Source organism: Corvus kubaryi, unplaced genomic scaffold, assembly GCF_017639235.1.
Source record: "Corvus kubaryi isolate FWS band 111438036 unplaced genomic scaffold, C.kubaryi_AGA036_p1.0 65098, whole genome shotgun sequence".
NCBI classification, from domain to species: domain Eukaryota; kingdom Metazoa; phylum Chordata; class Aves; order Passeriformes; family Corvidae; genus Corvus; species Corvus kubaryi.
The window spans coordinates 89,037-108,637 of record NW_024581765.1 but is presented as its reverse complement, the minus strand read 5'-3'; the positions used below and the strand labels follow the sequence as shown (position 1 = coordinate 108,637).

General features: G+C 43.8%; 1 long non-coding RNA gene across 1 annotated transcript; it reads left to right on the top strand.

Moving 5' to 3' along the window:
* The first annotated feature begins 2,476 nt into the window (after nucleotides 1-2,476).
* LOC121673017 lies at nucleotides 2,477-16,332 on the top strand. Its single transcript, XR_006019116.1, has 3 exons — nucleotides 2,477-2,563; nucleotides 9,365-9,452; nucleotides 16,187-16,332. It is a non-coding gene; the product is annotated as an uncharacterized LOC121673017 (long non-coding RNA).
* The last annotated feature ends 3,269 nt before the right edge of the window (nucleotides 16,333-19,601 follow it).

The following is a 19,601-nucleotide window of genomic DNA, read 5'->3' as shown; positions in this document are numbered from 1 at the left end:
GGGAAAGCCTGAAGTAAAATTATAGGTACCAAGAGATACATTTTTTCCTCTAGTAAATTCAGCTGGAGCAAATGATTTTGTCTGATTAGGTAATGGGATGTGCAGAAAAAAAAAAAAATCAGGATTTTATACATAGTTACCATTCAAGGGGAGCTAATTCTGTAAAGAAAGTGTAGATATTTTAGGGCTTCTTCGTGTATAACATATACTAATATTTCCTGATCACTACAGTAGGGATGTACTGTTCTAAAGGAGCCCTTGAAGTCTCATTTTACAACGATAAAGAAATGATCAACCCAACGGGATTTTTTCCCAGAAACACCATCCTACTTAGGGAGATATGTCTGCATATCACAGATAATATTTTTGTCCTGCTGTACCTGAAGCAGGTCAAATGTTTTGTGTTGTGTTCGGCAGCTCGATGGGTGAATTGTACTCCATGTCTCAAACACTGAATTATGCCCAGGACTATTTATATTCCACCCTACAATGTAAAATGGAGATAATACTGAATTTATTTACGTCACAGCAGCTGTGGAGAAACTGGGTTAGACACACTTGCATATAAAGACAAGACACTAAATGGTGCCATCAATTCCTGCAAGCCAGCAGAAATAGCTTTTCTCTTCCTGATAACCATGCCTGGATGGCTCCCAAGGCTGAGTGCGAGTTTTGCACATCCCACAGGAAGTTTGGATTCTCTCCTGCGCCGTGGGTGGAAAATGCCTGGTATTATGGTGACAGGTGCAATAGGTATTGAAACGTAAACCTTTCCCTGCTCCTGGGGAACATATTGCCAGTCCTGGGCTCTGCTCCAGAGGGGTGTTTTGGGAGAAATTACAGATCTTGAGGTAGAGAAACAGTTCTGGAAATAGGTTGCCTTCAAAAAATTGGCAGCTTTTCAGCTGTTCAAAATGTTAGGAGTGGGGAAGATGGAGCTGGAGCAGTGGGAGGAGGGAGGCTCGGGGAGCAGCGAAAGGGGCATCGTGGACTGTAAAGGTGTGGCAGAGATCTGGTGCTCAGCCATCGCGGTCACTCACGGAGGGCTTCCCGTGGCAGTCGGCAAAACGGCCACCAAGGGGTTTGTTGAGCACCAGGACTCGCGTCCCCTGTTGTATTTCCCTCTGGATTCTGGGGTGGATGCACTGAGCAACTTTCACTCACCAACCCCAAAACTTCAACTATTAAAATATAGCCAAGGTGAGAGAGCGTTTGCAGTTTCGTGATTTAAAACTTGGTCCTGATGATCTCAGCGGCGACCCAATGTAAAACACTGTGCATGTGAGCTGGAGAAGTGCTGAGGGGACTTTTTCCAGTGGGTAGGATGGAAAAGTTGTTTTCTAGCGAGAATCATGGAATCGTGGAATGGTTTGGATTGCAAGAGACCTTAAAGCTCAGCCAGTACCACCTCCTTCCATGGGCAGGAACACCTTCCACTATCCCAGGTTGTTCCATGCCCCGTCCAGCCTGGCCTCAGACACTTCCAGGGATGGGGCAGCCAGATATTCTCTGGAATATCTGAAGGAGGACATCTTCAACTTCCAGAAAGACCTAGGAATTCCAGGGAGATGTCAGCAGGCACAGCACTCTCAGCATGTCCCTCAGACTTTGTTCTGTCCTCAGTAAACATTCTCTGTGAATTTGCAGCCTTAAATCTGCCGTGTAAATGTGTCTTCAACTTGAGAAGTTCTGGAATATCAGGAATTAGAGGTGGGGTTCATCTTCTGCCCGTGTTTGGCCTGTGCTAATTAAGCCATGTGACTGTCAGGAAGAGCAAAAAAAGAAAAATGCCCCCAAACCATCTTTTGAAAAGTCTCCCTTAAATCTATCTCCAAAGTGGGTTTTGTTGTCATAATTTTGGCAGTCAAGGGAGGCTCCTCAAGAGAACAAGAACTTGTTTTCTCTGGAAAATATGCTTTTCTTTCTTTTTCCCTCCTCTATTTGCACGAGTGTTGTTATGTTTTCATTCCCATCTGGAAGGTACAATCTCACTCCGAAATCTCTTCAAAGCTGTATGAAACAGCACCAAAGGAGGTGATAATGAACACATTCAACATCTGGTGGTGATTAACAAGGGGGTCCCAAGATCCTGCTTCCTCACGTGTAGGAATTCGTGTCGGCAAATCCATTGCATGTCAATGTCTGCCCAGCCTGAATCCTTCAGGATTTCTCCAGCTTTCAAAGGAATGTTTTAGGTTGGGTTGGGAGTGTCATGTCCATATTTCTGTACTTAGGGCGGCACCTTGGAGACCCCCAACACCAATATTTTGCTCCATTGGGATGCTGCTGTTGGATGTTAGGGCTCACTAATTGGGTGAGGTGTCATGTTGGATTGTGACACGACATTCCTCGTGTCATGTTGAGAATTAAAAATCATTAATTAGACAAGATGAATTTTAAAACTATATGCTAATGTAGATGATAAATGGCATAACTGCTCAGTCTGGAGCTTCTATGGATTTTGCTTTTCAGGAATATGGTGGCAGCTCACAGATACTTGCTCAAATTCCTGCAACCTGGATTTCATCTGCCAGGCCCTGATTCTTCTCTTCATAAATCCTTGGTGAGTTTGCATTTGTGATTTGGCTTGAGTTTAACTTTACCGTGCTGTAACTGCAGCATAAATTTATCGTGAAGGTTATCGGAAAATCCGATTTGGAAAATCTCAGGGAAAGACAACAGCTTGAATGAGGAATGGAAAAATCACAGAGCTAAATAGGCACCCAAATAGTCTGTCTAACAACTATCAACGTGATAAGTTTGGATTAGGGTCTAATTTACAGCTTCTATATATTGTAACTTTTCCCGTGGAACACCAAGTCGATGTCAATGATTTGACATTGCTTTCAAAAAGTACAATTACAGTATATTCCACAGAAGAGTTACGTTTCACAGGAGCCCTTTGTTAGACTTGGCAATAAGTTTGACACAGCTTGGTTCAGAGCTATTTAACATTTTTTCCCCCAAAACATCGTTCTATAAGATGCTCAGAAGACAAAAAGCACATCTATCAGAACAGTATTTAATGGTATTTATTTGTGTTCCTGTGCCTGCCTGTATTTTATGTGGAGAGATTGGGAAGTAGGAAAAGTTTTCCAAGTCGAGGCTGGAATACGCGCCAGACCTGAAGAGGTGCATCTCTGATAGGTGTGTGATAACTCAAGAAACACCACAAATACCCTAAAAACAGAGCTGTGAAGAAGAGCGTGGTGTTGAAAGGGAATTAAAATGCGTATTTTTGTGAACGTCTGCGTCGTGTGAGAACAGATCCCTTCAGATCTGGCCTCTTTGTGGGGAGTGCTGTGAGAAGGGCTCTTTGTTCAGCCTTTGCCTGGTGTCTTCTCAAATATCCCTGTGGCTTTTCAGGCTGGGTTTGTGTCTTGGTATGAACCCCGGGGCTATGGATGGTTCTTGCTTTCACCTCATCCCATGCCAGCACAATTCCTTCCTGAAACCAGGGCTGGGAAAAGCAAAGACTGAAACAGAAAGCAATATAGATAATTTATGTAAGACCCTGTATTATAGGGGGTCTTTCTGCTGTGTTCATCACCCCAAATGTGCTTTTTGGGGGACAACCACAGGGAAATTTTCACATTCTATGTGTAAATGAAGGGTGGGGCCATGAAGTGCCTTATCCTGACCATGGCAAAATAAGGGTTCTGTTTTAAAAAAAACCCACTTAAATATGGAAGTAAGGCCTCCTATGGAGAGTTGAAGTAGATTAAACAGGTAACTCCTGGTAGTTCTTAGGGAAAACGTTACATCTTCAAATCCCCTGCATTAGCTGAAGGCTAAACCTGCTCAAACCCACCCCTGGTGTTAATTGTATTGGAAATACTCACATATCTTCTCCCAGCCGATGTTCTCAGGTAGTTTATGGATGAAAGGATTTGTGTAGTATTCCAAATTCTCCTGGCAGCACCTTTTTCCTCTCCAGTTTAATACTGGGACTAGAAGAATGATGAGAGCTGTATTTTAGTTCCTATATTCTGGTGGTGAAAAGCTCCTGTCCTGATCATCAGGACATTCCCCACAGCTCTGGAGGATCCCTCTTGCCTGACACGGGACCGAACTGACACAAAAGGGGAAAAAAAAGTCACAAACACAGGAGTCTTCATGAAACATCATTCTAGGGCAGTTTTTGGGCATCTGAACACAAAACTTGGATGATGCTGAGTTCCAAGTTCAGCTGGGAGAGGGGATGTTGTGCAACATGGCAGCTGAGTTATCTCATGTGGTCAGTCCTCTACTGTTCACTGCCCCACTTTTGGAATCCCCCAACCTTCCTGACAGCAGGCATTTCAGGAATTTTAGGATTACCTGGTCCTTTTGGATTCACTGCCCTAAAAGTGATACCATACTTTGACAGATGGTGTCAGCTTCGCCTCAGATCTAAGATGTTTGCAAGGAGATATTGGCTTGAAAACACAAATTTTGGGGACAAAACAGTGAAAACAAATAATAATAATCCCTGTTAATACTGCCTGCAGTAATAAACTCTGCTTTATTTGCTGTTATTTCCAAGTTGTTTCCCCACTCCCAAAGAGTTTCCAGCTCTTTGGGATTGGTGCCTGTCATTAACTGGTTCTGAAGGACATTTGCTGGGATGCTTCAGGAGCAGAGATCCTGCCCTTGCCATGATTTACTTTAGGAATTAGGTGATTCCTTCAAATTCCCTCAGTGGCGCTGCTTTGGTGTAAAGGTGCTAAAGCAGCAGCTTAATGAGGTAATTATAATTAATATTACACAGGGGTTTAGAGCCCTCAGGCAGGAGTCTCAGCACCATGGTCTAACTCTTGATTTAAGGGAACATCTTGAATGTATTATTTACATCAGATATTAGAGCTGCTGTGCCAGTGACTGTGAGCCAGGGGATTTATTAGCAACAGATTGACTTTTTATTTGGAAAAAATTCTGTGTAATGAGCGAAGCTACAAACTCAGGTTGGAAATAAATGAATGTTAGTATCAGATAAATGATAGATAAGTTCAGCCTGGCTCCCGAAGAGATCAGGGCAAATGCTCTGTTGGAGATTTAATGTTAATTCAGGGATTGTTTTAGGATATCATCCCCAGTCTCATGACACATTGGGCTTCTGGAATCTCATTGCAGAGGTCTCTTGGATTTTAAGATATTTCAGCTCTTCTTGTGTTTACTGAAATACACTTGGCTCTCTTCATGTTCAAGTAGCTTCCAAAGCTTTAACCCATTTTGTTCCTTGATGAAGGAAACCATTTGTGGCTGTGAGATGGGATGGGCACAGGGATCCTCAGGTGCAGCTCTCAGACCTAATGGGGATTATTGAGTCCAGCTGAAAAAACCCTTAATGTTCTGCAGGTCCCCAAAACTCTCTCTGTGGAAGGAGACTCTGGTTTAATGTAGTTTTAAACATCCATTTTTTTTATCTTGAATGTCTATGAAGTTCTATGGTTTTCCTGTTAATATTTGGTGCTATTCCTACTGATATTACGGACAGGTTTTGAGGTAAGTCTGAGCAAGTTTTTCTCAATGAGTCCTGGCAGGAGGTTATGGCAAGGTGGGGGTTTGGCCTCTTCTCCCAGGCAACCAGTGATAGGACAAAGGGAAATATTTTCACCAGGGGAGGCTTGGGTTGGATATTAGGAAAAAATTCTTTACTGAAAGAGGGATCAGGCATTGGAATGGGCTGCTTGGGGAAGTGGTGGAGTCACCATCCCTGGAAGCCTTCAAAAGCTGGGTAGATGTGGCACTTGGTGGGTGATGTGGTTTAGTGGGAGTGGGGATGTTTAGCCAAAGGTTGGACTTGGTGATCTTGGAGGTCTTTTCCAACCTTAATGACTCTCTGCTGTGATATTCAAATGGATCAACAAGTGGAATAACTGAAGGAAATATGGGAAAAGCCTGAGTGTGGCAATGCTGAATCCTATTTGGGAAGATGCCCTTATGTCTGCCACAAATGCTGCAAGAGCACCTCATAAATTCTGGATCTGGGGCTTGTGTGATAACTCTCCTCTGGATTAAGATTTCCAAAAATACAAGGGACTGATTCCCCTGAAATGTTGGCACTTTGGGTGCTCTCTCTCTCCCTCCCATGAAGAGACATCTGCAGTTTTCCCTGGCGGTGTGAGGAGAGCGGAATGAGGCCTTGTTGCAACATTTTGCTGGCGTTGCTGGTTTGCCCCAAAAGTGAAAAATTCATGGCTCCAGGTGACATCAGTGTGTAAAAAAGAAGAATCTGGGCTGTGGCTGCAGCTTTCCTGACCCAGGAACTCGCCTGCTTGGCTCATGTTCCTGAAAGCTGATGTCCCAAAGCCAGCAGAAAAACCCTTTCCATAAGCACCTGCTGCTCCCACTCCAGGGCTCTGCTAGAGGAAGACTTCCTCCTGCAGGTGAGACACAATTTCCACAGTAAGGATATTTTCTGTAAGTGCTGCAGGTGAACTGAGTGGAAAACCAGAGTTTTGCTGATGCTGCTGTTCTTTGCTGTGGTTTTGCTGCTGAGGCCAGAAATTCCTTGATCTGTAAACGTGGGTGGGTTTTTGTGACTCCAAAGCAGCTTAATTCCATCAAGGAGAAGGCAACTTGTGCATTGTCTTTGTTCTGTGCCCTGCTCCTCCATGCACCATATAGATCTGTAAATTTGGGGATGAATACACCACTCTCTGTGGTGGGATGTAACATCAGGCAGTCTTGGTAAAGATTTTGATAAATAACTCCTGTAAGTACGGTCCAGGTCAAAGCAATTCTCCTCCTGCTTCTGCTTAGCTCTTTAATTTATTATTATTTTTTAAGAATTCATTTCTTGCCAGCACATGGGGGAGTGCTGCCCACCGAGCTGCAGCTAAGCAGGATTGATGGTTTGCTTCCTACCCACCCCAGTTTAATTAGGCCGTTACTATTTCCTGCCCCTCATTACACCACCCCTGCTCACCGGCACAGCACTGGAAACAAATTATTAGCAAAGCACAGAGGAATACAAGCTGCTAATTTGTTTTGGTCTCTGCTGGAAAATTGCAGTTGTACATATTGCTTTCTGAAGTATTTTATGGGGCCTGACACAGAGCGTGGTTATCTAACTGTTGCTTTTCAGAGGAGAAAGCTTTGGCTGTGTTATTAATTGTGGATAACTATAGATATAAAAATTATCCATTTCTCTTAGGACAGAGAAATGGTTCACATGGGCAGCTCAGGTGGATGCACACCAGGAGGGCTCTTGCATTCCATGACTGCCCAGGTGTCCCTGCAGCCACGAGGGAAAACAGGGGAATTTTCAACAGAGATTAACCAACACGTGTTGAATTCAGGGGCTGAGAACAGAAGTTGTGATTTTAGTGTGTGTCAGCTGGCTGAGTGAAACCCCAGGTCAGGGCAATGCAGCAATACAGAATTCTGGCAGTGTTTGGTTTGCCAGGAGGAAAAAAAATAAACACGAAAACAGAAACAGGAAAAGAAATGAATTCTGTTTGTGCTTTTCTAGTTCAGGATTTAAGAGTAGCAAGTGGAACAAATTCACAGCTGTGTGATGGGTTCAGGGTACTGGAGTGGAAGGAGCCACAGTCACAGCAGGGTGGCAAAGGCAGGGAAACAGCCAAGAAGAGACCCTGGTTAAAGGCTTACACTACACTGAGATCCCAGAAATTGTCAGTCAATGGGAGTTACAGATCCTAACACCGTTTTGAACTTTTCTGCTTGAAAGTTGAAATTTTGTCATTAAATAGTGTGAAATATTCATAGTAGTGACCTGGATTTGCTTGGTTTATCCTCATTACAAATGCACACTTCATTCATTAACTGTGTGGGTTTTGGGATACTTTCTGGGGGAGGAAGAAAGTTTATTCTGAATTAACAGCACCACTCTCCTCCCTCAATTTTCTGTTTCTGTGCCGTGAGGGTTTGTGGTGTTTATTGTTTTGTAAGGTTTGGGATTCCTTGAATTTGAGAAAAAACTTCAGACAGCAACATCCAACCTGGCCTTGAATATTTCCAGGGATGGGAAATCCACCACTTCTCTGGGCAACCTCTTCTGTTCAGTAGGAGATAATATTGATACTGGAATCTGGGTTGGAATAGGATTGTATTTCATGTTGAGCAAAAATCTGCTTTGGAAGATCATTTTTATAGCCTGACAGAATCAAACCTGTTGTGGAAGGTGAGCTGGGGGAAACCCAGTTCTTGAGCTAAAGAACCAAAGTTCTGGACCAGAGCATGACCTCTTTTGAGTGAGAATTGACATCTTTATTTCTGTGCTCTCCTAATGAATCATGCAGGGAGAGCAGGACCTCAGATTCAGTTTGAGATTCTCCAGCTTGAGATAAGGAGTAAAAACAGTCCAGGAATTTACAGGAAGGGAGTGGATGATGTTTAAACATTTCTCCATCCTTCCTAGAGTGTGTGAAATGACAGCTGAGATTAAAGCAGGTCATCTCTGGTGAGTGATTTCACAATATCCCAGTTCCTGTGACCCTGTAAGATGGGGAAAGTCAGCTGCTGGCACGAGGCTGAGGAGAGAGGGTTTCGAAAGGGCTTTGTTTGCACAGCACACCCGAGCGAGGACGTTCTCTGAGAGCCTCCGAGCTCGTGCTGTTTACCAAAAATCCCTTCTCTCCAGAAATGTGAGTCAGCCAAAATGTGGTTTGAAGCTCTTGGGCTGGATCCCTTCCTGGTTTGTGGAGGACAGAGGGGAGCCAGTCCCACAGGCTGCAGTATTTCATCCCTGAGTGGTTGCTGGAACCACTGCTCCTTCCTGTGACTTCTGTCCCGGATCGTTCTGGGGGAGCCGATTCCGGAGGGTTGTGGCCACAGAGGGGACAGTGTGCACAGAAGAAATACAACCATTTCCTGCAGGGAAGAAATTCTTTCTGTGCTGTGACAAGTCAAATAGTAACAACAATGTTAAACAGACCAAATTGGTGTTTGCAGACCTTCCTACCTGTTTTTGTGTTAAAAAATTATAAGTAAGAAGTTTTCTGGTTCCCCCTTGCAGGTGGATGTGGGACTGAGCTGCTGCCAACACCACTGGGATTTTCTTTCTCTCAAATGTGGAACATCCAAAAATATTTCCCCTTTTGTAGGGGAACTTTTCGTCTTGGAGGGCTTAAGGGGAGTTATGTCAGCTGCTCTTGAATTAATTAATAATTAATAACAATTAATTCTTCCCTGTGAGGCTGGTGAGGCCCTGACACAGGTTGCCCAGAAAAGCTGTGGCTGGAAGCGGCCAAGGCCAGGTTGGATGGGGCTTGGAGCAACCTGGGATCTTTGGGGTGGAAGGTGAACACATGGAAGGTGTCCCTGCCTATGGCAGGAGATTTGGAACGAGAGGATCTGCGAGGTCCCACCCAACACAACCCAACCCATCCATGATTCTAATCCGTGTTTTTCATTGCAGCACCTCAGCTGTGACCAGGGGACTCCAGGGACCCCAGTGCAACCTCTACCTCCCTTGTGAAAGCTCCTTTTCCCTGGAAATGCTTCAGGTACCTCCTTTATCCCATTAAGTGCCTCAGCAACTAGGAAATTTCCAGAATCAGTCACAAATAAATAGGTTTTTTTGGGTTTTAGAACAGCATCACCTTCCAGAAACTTTGTGAACAAACTCAGAAGTTGCTGTGTCTAGATCTGCAGTCATGGCAAACAATAGCATTAGGGGGAAAAAAAAGCAGAAAGGATACATTTTTCATTTTAAATTATACCCAGCTTTCTTAAAGCAAATTAAATTGCACTTAACCAAAGAATACAGATAACAATATTAAGCACAATAGAACATTTTAATTACTAAGAAAAACAAATGTCCGTGTCCGTAGCTGTAATTAAGGCGAGCTGTATTTGCTGTGCATTAGTGTGACTTGTATGTCTGAGATACAGTAATTGCCCCAATCCATCAGGTGCTTCAGCCTTGACATCTTGGGCATGGAGAGGCTACATGGGAAGGCAGGAATGGGGTGAGGCTGTTTGGTGGCGTGTCTGACCAGTGATGGGGCAGAGCTGTTGTTGGTTTTCACCACAGCCCAGTTCCAGCTGTGCTGCAGGAGCCGTGAGCTCCCTGGAAGCTCCGGGTGTTTGCCATGGGTGACACTCTGGAGTCTGGCATCCTCCGCTGTGGGATCAGGGATGTGGGGCTCAGGAGACATCGTGGGGATGGGAGACAAAGCAGAGCTTTGCTGGAACTCTGTTCTCCTAGTCACAGGAAGGGGTTTGGGAAGGAGGAGACGAAGGAGAGGATGGATGAGAAAATGAAGGAGAGGAAGTGGCTTCAAGTTGCACCAGGAGAGGTTTAGGTTGGATATTAGGGAAAATTTCTTCATGGAGAGGGTTGTCCAGCACTGGCACAGCTGCCCAGGGCAGTGCTGGAGTCCTCATCCATGGAGGGTTTTAAAATCCATGTGGGTATGGCACTTGGGGGCATGGGCCAGTGGTGGCCTTGGCAGTGGGAATGGTTGGACTCAATCTTAAAGGTCTTTTCCAACCTTAATGATTTGGTGATTCCATGAAACAGGGATTTCAGGGTGCAGAAGGTGCAGAGGGAAACCTGCAGGGATGGATGGGAAGAGCCTAAGAAGGAAGAGGCCACTCATATTTCCCAGATTTAGTCCTTGCTCTGTTCTCTCCTCTCGTTCAGGATGCCCAGTGACAGTAACACAATCCTCAGATATGGAAAGGGCTGGGAAGAGAAAAGAAACAATTTGTTCTCCATGTCCCTTGTGATAGAACATGAGTAATGACAGCAAAAAATCACAGCAGGGAAGAGTTGGTTAAAAATGAGGGAATGGTTTTTAATATTAAGGTAGTTAATTACTGGAATTAATTCCCTCTGGAGACTGTGAGAAGTTCTTCAGTGGAAGTCTCAGGGCAGCATGTGAGGAAACCTTCCTGAGAAGCACCATGGGGGAGCTTGTTCCATCCTTGGCTGAGGTGCATGGGAATGGGAATGGGAATGGCTCCTGGTATCTTTGGCCACCTCATCCAGCCTGATTCCTGTGACTCCAGGGTGGACTAATCCCACTGTTTGGGAGATATGTGAAAGACAGAAACCCCACATGGGATTGCCTGGAATGTCTCTCTTGGTCATGCAGTGGAACTGGCAAAATGGGCTCATAAGTGACCTCTCAAAGGGAAACAAATCCAGGGAGGAAATGATTCCTGGAGGTGTAACCAGCTCCCAGTCTTTTCAAGGATTAAAATAGGTGTGATGAGCAGACCTGGAATCCCAGAATCCCAGAGCAGTTTGGGTTGGAAAGGAACTCAAAGCTCACCCATTCCACCCCCTACCATAGGCAGGGACACCTTCCACTTGGTTGCTCCAAGCTCCATCCAACCTGGCCTGGATCAATTGTCTTGAATTCATTTCCAAGCAGAGATCTCCTCTGGCTGGAGTGGGCAGTGATGTTGTTTGTCCACAAACCCCACTAAAATGTAGGGAACGACCTCTTCTGACCCATAACTCTGCTCTAGTTTATGGCTGCAGGTGGGAAGAGAGAGGAAACATTTCTTACACTGCAGATCTGCTCCTCCTGCTGTGGCCTTTCAGTTACCAAAAAAGTGGGAGAGCTTTGTGAGGAAAACTGCTGGTTAATGGTTAATTCCCGGGTTTGAATGCACATTTCAGAGACGCCAGAGCTGATGTAGTTAAGCAATAAAATCCAGCTGTTGATTGCAGCAGTCCTGGTGTGGTGTCACAGTGCACAGGGTGAGGAATGAGTGACTTGACTGACTGGGGAGCTCTAAATCCACTGCTGGCTCTGAGGAGATGGACTTTGAATTAAAAAATCAGGGAAAAAAAGCAAGTAAACCAGGTAGAACTGTCAGTTTACTGAGTGTCAGTGGCAGAAATAGGATTTACTTGGCAGCCAGTGAGAAAACACTATTTATGCAGAAGTGCCAGTATAGGATTTGCATTGCAGGAACAATAAATTGTAGTTATTGTATAACCAAGTGATATATTTGATCACCTAATGCTGCAATATCTACCTCAGCAATGCTGTGCTTGAAGTTGTGTGTTGGATTTGAGGTACTTTCGCATGTGAAGTTCCCGAATAAGGTTAAAATAACCATAAAATTTCAGAACTTTGTTACTCCAGAGGTGCTCTGTGCAACCCTTCAAACAAAACAAAAAAAAGTATTTTCGCTTTTCCTTTTGGGCCATTAAAAATGACAATTCTAGGGTCCTTGATAGTTTTAAAGAAAGAGAATCCAAGCAGATTTCATACCCACCAAATGCAAGATTGAGTGGTAAAAATAATCCTATTTTATGTGGAAAAAACCTAAAGGGACTAAGGAAAAATCTTGCATGTGAGAGTGACCAAATAGTTCATAAAATCATGGAATTACAGAGTGGTTTGGGATGGAAGGGACCTTAAAGATCATGGGCAGAGGAGGGGGCTCAGCTCCCAGCAGGATTTGCTCCCTAAGCCTCCCTTCAGGACTGGAGAATGTTTCCTGGTTTTCCAGCTGGGTTAAGCATCATTCTCTGGTGTACATACCCTGATCTACTTTTATTTTCACCGATTCTCTGCTTTCATTTGGAAACTTCTTGGTTTTCCTGAGCTCAAAGAGAGCTGGCAGCTGTCTTGGGACATCACCCTGAGCTGCGGAAATCTGGATGATTCATTTGCCTCCAAAGAGAGAGCTCAAACCTTGAAACCCTTTTCAGACTCAGTAAAAGACATGGATTAGGGGGATCTTGGTTTCCATCTCCCAGAGAGCTGCCAAATTCCCTTCTCCTCTCCTATGGTTCTTATGCCACTCTTCAGCACTGTGCATTAAATAACGTGACTGATGTTTGTCATGTCTGACTTGTCCTTTTGGGCCTCTCTGGAGGCACAAATATGTGCATTGTTTTGACTGGCTCTTTTAGGGCTTTTTAATTCAAATATATTTCCCTGTGGCTGTTTGAGGTAGCAAGTAGTGTGGGGCAGCGTGGGATTTGGCCTGGAGAGCACTTTGCCTCCAGAGAGAGTTTATTCCACTCTGGGGTTAATTCCTAAGAAAAGTTCTTTTACAGAAGGACTCTGCTGTGTGAGGAACTCATGGCTGTAGTGGCCGGTGGTGGGGCCAGAGCAGGGAGGTGCTGGCAACCCTCTGGCTGCATTTGGTGGATTTTTATTCTGACTCTTTGTGGTCTGGTGCCATGGGAGAGCACCCTGGGGCACCATGGATTTTTCTGGGATGTGTCTTTTAGTTTGGCTTCATAAAATCCCAGCCTGGTTTGGGTTGGAAGGAACCTTAAAGATCATCCAGTCCCATGGCACCTGCCACTGTCCCAGGCTGCTCCAAGCCCCAGTGTCCAGCCTGGCCTTGGACACTTCCAGGGATCCAGGGGCAGCCACAGCTTCTCTGGGAATTCCATCCCAGCCCCTCCCCACCCTCCCAGCCAGGAATTCCTTCCCAATCTCCCATCCATCCCTGCCCTCTGGCACTGGGAAGCCATTCCCTGTGTCCTGTCCCTCCATGCCTTGTCCCCAGTCCCTCTCCAGCTCTCCTGGAGCCCCTTTAGGCCCTGGCAGGGGCTCTGAGCTCTCCCTGGATCCTTCTCTTCTCCAGGTGAGCACCCCCAGCTCTCCCAGTGTTTCCCCATAGGAAAAGAAGCAGAATTCCATTCCCACAGTGTGAAGCAAAGTTCAGGAATCAGGAAAGCATCTTCAAAGCTCCTCTGCTAATCAGAACCAAAACCAGAGTGTAGCTGCACCCCCAAAAATGTCGTTGATCAGAGAAAAGAAACCTGTGAAAAATTAAAACTGCTCATCAGATGTGTAATCCCTGTACAAAAAGGTGTCACTAACACTGAGAATATTTTCCCAGGATTTTTTTTTTGGCACTTCTACTCCTGCTATTTTATTACCCTGTTAATAAGGGCACCACTATCACCAGCACAAGAAGCACACCCAGCACCATGCAGACTTTATGTATCCCAGCTCTTGTTCCCTGGTTAATTTATGGCCCCTGACCTTTCTCTGCGGCTCTCACGAACCGTAGGATGACTTAATGTGCCTCCTGTGCAAATCATTTCTGTGAGTTCAGCATGTCTCTAATAATCAGCCCCTATAATTTGGTTTGCTCCATTCATTGATTGCCCCAAATATGATTTTGCAAGGCGAAGCTCCCCGAGTCATAACTACAAAAATGACAGGCAGTACTTTTTGTAATCTCCATATTTGACGCATGAAAGAAGGCTAAATTCCTGTTTGAATAAACAACATAATAAGGTTATTGAGAATAAGACCATTACTATATAAAATTATGTCTAAGTGGCAGATATAATTAACATTGGATTGTAATTACACTAATTACAAGTCACATTAAGATACTCCAGTAATGACAAAGTGAGCACCCTATAATTGAATGGAATAAGCAGGGAAACATGCTGCTCACACTAATTACCTAAATGAGCTAATATGTCTTCGGAGTGACAGTCATGCTCAGTGTTATTACACAGGCAAGACAATTTTGTAAGTTAAAAAAAAATCTAATTTCCTTCCTTCTCTTCAGGACCCATTTCAAATCATCAGCAGCTTCAGAATTTCTCTCTTGAGCCAAAAATAGAGAGATCCCACAGTTCAGGCCTTTGCTAATTTTCTTCGACAAAGGACAATTTTCAGGGTTATGCTGCGATTTTTGACGTGTTCCTGCTGCTTCCAAAGTAAAATTGGGTTTGTTCTGGGTTTCTTGGTGGGCTCCTTTGGCAAAGTTGATCCACTGTGATTTTTTTTTTTTTTTTCACTTGTCTAAATTCGAAGCAAACAAAATAATGTAACTTAAGCTCAGCGTGCTCTACAACATAAAACGGACTTGTTCTGTTGGCTCCAGAGTAACAAATATGGCTCAGAACAGTCTGGCTCCAGTTGTGCCCTTGAGAGTGGTAAAATTTGAATTATTCAAGGCAATTAGTGGAAGCATTGCAGTGGAACTCAAATTTCAGCTTAAAGCTTCTAAGAATAAAAACTAATATAAGAATAGGAATTCTCCATATTGTGGAAAAAATGCACATTACTTTTCCTTTAAACACCTCCAGCTGTCTGGGGCTGGGAGCTGGGAGGAAAAACAACCTAACAGACAATTTAACAATCAAAAATAGTTCGCTAAGAATTAACAAACATGAGCCAATGCACTTCATCAGATTGTCTGGGCTTCAAGCTTATCTGAATGATGGATGATAATTATTTTTGCTTTATGGGTGGTTTGATTCTCAAGGACCTGGAGCACGAATGATTCCCATTCTTTTGGTGATAGCCAAAAATCCCAAGCATATGGTTCCCGAGCCATAGTTCTGCCTGTTGTTGTTTATTTTTATCCCGGGGCGTAGGAGGTTCACTCGCGGAGCACTTCGGTGCCAGCACTTTGATGAACTCTTTTCCTGTCACCAGGAACGCCGTGGCTTTTTGGGAAGCATCTGAGAGAGGATGAGGAGGCAGCTGAGTGGGAGGGTGTCCTCAAATGTAAAGAGACGTCAAAGCTGCTTATGAAAAATGCGATGTTGGGGTGTCTGGAAGGCACATCCTCCCCTACTGGGAGCAGAGATGGGGGGGGAAAAAAAGGAGATGGAGCCTTGGAAGCTTAGGTCAGGGGAAAAAAAAGGAGCTGGCAAGGAAATTGGGTGATTTGTGGTTTAAAAAAAGATGGATTCGTGGTTTTGAGCATAAGAAGTAAAGGAGATTTGCTGGGGGCCTGTCCTTGGAAGACCTGAAGGAATCCCAAGGTAGGGAAGAGGAGGGAGGAAATCTGGAAGAGACAGGAAAGGAAAGTCAGAGAGAGGTGGTAAAGCAGCACCAGAGAACTCTGAAAAAAAGGAGGGAGAAGGGGATAAAACAAGGAAAAAATGGAGATAGAAAGAGAAAAAAAAATTAGAAAAAAGGATCAAAAAAGAGAAAGGGCAATGGGAAGCATCAATGGGAACATCAGATGTTTTTAAGACAACAGAGGCCAAGTACAAGTTTGTACTATGAGGGGAAAGGAGAGGAGAGCAAAATGTTAAGGGAGTGTGCAAGGAAGACAGAAAAGAGGGATCATGAGGAGAATTAGAAGTAGGGCTCAAACAGGACACAGCCACTGAAGGAATAGGAGTGTGTGAGGAGAAAAAGTAAAAACCTCTCTTAGTCTTGGCTTTAGAGAGACTGCACAGAATTAGTTCAACTTCAGACAACTGCTCTGGACAGTGAAAGTTTGATTTGGCTCACAGAGAGTCACTGGTTCCAACCATCCTTTGCTATCCTTGCAGGTTTTAAAAGGAAATAAAGGATTAAATTCTAGATCTGCCCAAAATCTTTCATCTGGACTCCACCTTGGTCCTGTGTTGCCTTGTTCCTCCTCACGTAGATCCAAGCAGGGACTTGGTGAGTTATAAAAACATCTAAATCCTTCCTTGGGAGAGATGGAAATGTCAAATTTGACATGGCATTAGCAATCCCCTTATCTAGGATGACACAAGAAAAAAGAAATAAATTGATATCTGAATTTATCCCAGCAGCTGTGTTGGTTCATTAATGTGTATCCTGATGTAGGTGCATGTTTTGCAACTGTCTAGAAAAGTCATTGCTCATATTAACAAATAAATGAAAAATTGTTGCTAAAATGAAAAAGCATGTTTAAAAAAAAAGACCTTCAGTAACCAAATTTTTTTTGATTGAAAGCATTTATCCAGAAAAAGTTACCTGAGAATCCGAATTTCAGAGAAAATTGTGATTTAAATTCAGAAAACCATCAAATGAATAATTTTAACAGATTCTCAGCTCTTCTTAAACAGATGACTGTGTGTTTGCAACTGAATGTTTGATAAATGAAAAGAGACAAAATGTTCTACTTTTCAGCACATTTTTACCCACAGCTGGTGCACAGACTGAGACTCAGTGTATGTTGCTTTAGCCGTGATTTTTCAACTTGAGGTTTACTATATTTAGCTCCACATATATTTAGAATTGATGGAAGTCAATTTGTTAACTTTGGGAAATGGTGCTGAGCTGGACTTTGGGCCAGCTGAAAAATATCAGGAGTGCTCCTTAATTCCATGATGCTGGGAATTGCCAGCTCCAGGGATCCCATCCCAACACTGTGAGAAGTTTTCACGTATTTGCACCAGAAATGTAGCTGTTTATTATGATCATACATATTTGAGGAATATTGTACACATCTGGGAAAAATAAGGATACCTGGGGAATTGCTGAAGCATTTTTAACAACAGTTAATGTGTGAGAAAGTGTTGAAATTGGCTGAAAGCTCGGGTATCTATTTTCCTAAATGGCTGTTTGCCTAAGGGGTGTGGTGACAAAAGGCCATTCCTATTCCCAGTCGTGGTCAGGAGGTGTGACTGTGCTCACACACCTGCTGAAACATTCCATGAGGAATTCCCAACACGCTTCAGTCCACGTGGATGCTTTTGCACATTCCCTGTCGAGCTGAACATACCCTTAACTTCTACAGCAATGATTTTTCACCACATTCTGCTGAGGACTTTGTGGCCGGGCAGAAGTTTTTCAATAAAATGGGGCAAAATTGAAATGTTCCAAAAATGAGTAAAGTTTCAAAAAACAAATGGAATTTTGTGCTCTGGTTTAGCTGACATGGTGATAATCCAGTTCAAGGTTGGGCATAATGATCTTGGAGACCTTTCCCAACCTTAATGATTGTAAGATTTCTGTGTAGTGCTTGTGTTCTGGTTCTGATATTGATATTGGTAACTTCTCTCAGTTTGCTAAATGCTGTTCAAGTTCTAGCTTAGGAAAATGTTATGATAAAGCTGTTGAATAAAAATGCAGTTTGAGTGATTATAAAATAACCAGCTCAAGGCTCTGCCCATGCTAATCGAACCACCAAAGTTAATTTAGTTGTTATTTAGAACAGCAATTCATTCAGATCAGCAGGAACACAGTTCCCAGCCACTCCAGAGAAATAACGATCAGGAAAAAGGAGTGATTTATTCCAATTGGATTTTATCTGCACAAGGCTGCTGCAGAGAGGGGAGGAAATTGCAGGCTTGGTAGCACAGCAAAGGTTGGAACACTGCTCTGGGTTGTATCAGCATTTGCTGCAGGTTCCTGCCTTTCTCTTCCCAGGGAACAGGGACAGGACAAGAGGAAACAGCCTCAAGAGGCACCAGGGGAGGTTCAAGTTGGATATTAGGGACAATTTCTCCACAGAAAGAGGGATTAAACCCTGGCACTGCTTGATTGGGCATGGTGGTATCAGTTGATGCTTGCACTTAATGATCTCGGAGGCCTTTTCCACCTTCAATGATTCCATAATTCTGTGGTTCTGTGACACTGCTCAGGGATCTGAGCCTGGGCAAACTCTTGCTGTGCTGAAGGCATGAATTAACGTGGCAAAGATTTGCATATGAATTTATGTGGCAATACCAGTACTGATCCTCTGGGTTTACTCTGAAATGAAATACCTCCAGTGAGTCACTTCTTTCACCAATGCAAATCTTTACGATTTGTAAGGAATATGATATCCAAGGGAGGATCAGACTTCCCTGGTCAGCGTGGAAAAGGAGAGACGTGAGAGTGAGCGACTGGGGGATTGTGTTTGCTTAGGTGAACAGAGAGACTTTGGCCATAGAAGCCAACCCAAATCCTTCAGAAGCCCAGCTCTTATTCAGACTTTTGTTAGAGAAGGTGGTGACTCCCTAAAGCTCTGTGGGATGATAAAAATGTGCAGAAGTGGAAGGTGTCTGGACAGGCCTGTTAGCACTGAGATGTTTTAGTCCCTTTTTGGGGCTACTGAGCTTGGAATTCTGTGTTCCTCGGCCAAAGTAGGAGTTTAACATTCCCTTGCTGATGGATGTATGGTCCTGGGAAAAGTGCAGATCTCCTGCCCTTGGAATTCCAGCTGCCTTCCAGCCAGCAGGATTGCCCATCAGCACTCCCCAGCACCAGCACCAGCTTGGGATGCATTGAAAAGGTGGAGAGGAAAAGCTGAATTTGGTAAGAGCCCACTGAGGAGCAAAGGTAATCGATGTGTCTCCATCCTTTCAGAGCCACTACAGCTCGGGATTTATTGTGAATAAATCTCACTCAGGTTTTAAAGTAAGCAGAGAGGATCCGTCTGGTGATTTTACATCTCATGGACCATGAAACGGGCTCAACTGACAGCTTTTATTGCTCTGTTGTCTCAAATCTGAAAGCATTCAAAGTTTTTCATCAGAGGGAAATACTGATCAGGAAACAGCCCAGACTAGGAATTCATATGAGGAGCAATTACTGCCCCGTTTGGTGATGTATTGAGTACCAGCCCAATTTAGTAATTTTACATTTTATAAAAATAAATGGCTGTGTGATTAAAGCATCGAGTGTTGTGTCTCAGGCTTACAGGAAACAGGGACTGAATTAGTTCACTTAATACTCATCCAGCTTACCCAGGTCTCCCATGAGGAGTTTGAAGCTTTTATTCAAGGCTTGAACTTGGATTTTGGTAAGTTTGGATTAAAAAAACCAGGCAGGAATCCTAATTCACAGATTCCTTCTCAATCTGGAAGTAAAAATAATCCCTTTTCCCCGTCCCCACCCCATACAATGCTTGGTCTGATGAGTCCCACTTGTTTATTCCTGTAATTCATTCATAAGCTGCTTTTTTTAAATATAAATTGACCAGGAATAGAAATATTCCCAGTGTGGTTTGTCTTTTAAAACTATTTAATG